Source organism: Mandrillus leucophaeus, unplaced genomic scaffold (assembly GCF_000951045.1).
Source record: "Mandrillus leucophaeus isolate KB7577 unplaced genomic scaffold, Mleu.le_1.0 Scaffold292, whole genome shotgun sequence".
In the NCBI taxonomy this organism is placed as follows: Eukaryota; Metazoa; Chordata; class Mammalia; order Primates; family Cercopithecidae; genus Mandrillus; species Mandrillus leucophaeus.
Genome location: NW_012103054.1, coordinates 450,165 through 452,271, shown reverse-complemented (window position 1 = coordinate 452,271; position 2,107 = coordinate 450,165).

The following is a 2,107-nucleotide window of genomic DNA, read 5'->3' as shown; positions in this document are numbered from 1 at the left end:
CAGTTTTAAAGCCACTTTTTCAAGAACATATCAATTGTATATATTCTAAAAAGTCCACAAATTTATTTCTATTAAAATGATACACATTTCTAAAACATGTATCAAGGTGAAACATGTATCAAAATAATATAGAGGAAAATAGTTGTGTTTTTCATTTTTTTAAAAATGCGTAAATTAGAACCCAGCCAGGGCTTGTGGTTTTGAATGGTTCACTTAGCATTTCTAGGCCTTTTCAGATGGAGTTTCACTCTTGTTGCCCAGGCTGGAATGCAATGGCATGATCTTGGCTCACTGCAATCTCTGCCTCCCAGGTTCAAGCGATTCTCCTGCCTCAGCCTCGAAAGTAGCTGGGATTACAGGCATGCGCCACCATATCCAGGTAATTTTGTATTTTTAGTAGAGACGGGTTGGTCAGGTTAGTCTCGAACCCCTGACCTCAGGTGATCCACCTGCCTAGGCCTCCCAAAGTGCTGGGATTATAGGCATGAGCCACCGTGCCTGGTCTTTTCTAGGCCTTAGATTGATAGACAATAAATTGAAGTTTATGGGATAATCTCCAAGGTAGAATTCAGCTCTTAAATCATATGATTCTATAATTCTGTGAATATGTGATCACAGTGTGGGAAAATAATACATTTTAACTTATGCAGTTGGGCAGTCAGGAAATTATAATTTCATTTTAAAGAATAAGTAACTTGGGTCATATGAAATCCCTTGACTATAAGAGTGCCAATGAAGTCAGGCGCAGTAGTTCATGCCTGTTAATACCAGCACTGGGAGGCCGAGGCAAGTGGATCACCTGAGGTTAGAGTTCGAGACCAGCCTGGCCAATATGGAGAAACCCCGTCTCCACTAAAAATAAAGAAATTAGCCACGCGTAGTGGCGTGCGCCTGTAATCTCAGCTACTTGGGAGGCTGAGGCAGGAGAATTGCTTGAGCCAGGGAGGCGGAGGTTGCAGTGAACCAAGATCACACCATGGCACTCCAGCCTGGGTGACAGAGCAAGACTCTGAGCTCAGGAGTTTGAGACCAACCTGGGCAACATGGCGAAACCCTATCTCTACCAAAAATACAAAAATTAGCCAGGCATGTTGGCATGCGCTGGTGGTCCTGGCTACTCAGGAGGCAGAGGTGGGAGGATAGCTGGAGCCCAGGAAGTTGAGATTGTAGTGAACCGTGATCACACCACCGCACTCCAGCCTAGGCGACAGAGCAAAACCGTGTCCCAAAAGATATAAATAAGTTTTAAAATCACAACAGCATTAGGATAAAGTTGATAGCCCAAATATAATAATGTAGACTAAACTTTACATTACACAGTATTGCTCAGTCATCCTATTCTTTAATTAAAATGACCTTACCAGCATTTTTCCCTGCCAGATGATATCAGTATATTACTTTACTTGCCAAACTTTGTCTGAGTTCAGCATCTCATGAATTGTAAAATATAAACATTAGGCAATAAACTATGAGTTAGTGAAGCTGTTTCCAAAGTAGTCCTCTAACACCTCTAAATCGCTATTCTGTTGATAAACTGGAATTTATCTAGAGCAGTTGTAATAATCTGACAGGAATGATCTGTGTTAATGCCAGTTATTGAAATTCCTAGCATTTATTTAGTTTTCCTAAAAATTTGACTTTTCATAATCTGTGGTCATCAAACAGAGGTAACAATGTGCTAGCAGCCCTCACTCTCAGCACCTCCTCTGCCTCGGCGTCCACTCTGGGGGCGATTGAGGAGCCCTTCAGCCCATCACTGCACTGCGGGAGCCCCGGCCGACACCTGGAGCCGGCTCCCTCTGCTCGCAGGGAGGTGTAGAGGGAGAGGAATCCGGGCTTACCACAGCGCTCACAGGCCAGTGCAAGTTCCGGTGGGTGCGGGCTCGGGGAGCCCCACACTCAGAGCTGCCGGAGGGCACCTCAGGCCCAAGGCAGTGAGGGGCTTAGCACCCAGGCCGGCAGCTGCGGAGGTTCTGCTGGGTCCCCCAGCACTGGCGGCCCACATGCACCAAGTTCAAATTCTCCCAGGGCCTCGGCAGCCTACCCGCGCAGCAGGGCTCAGGACCTGCAGCCCGCCGGTCAGAGCCCCACCTCTGTGGTGCGCTCC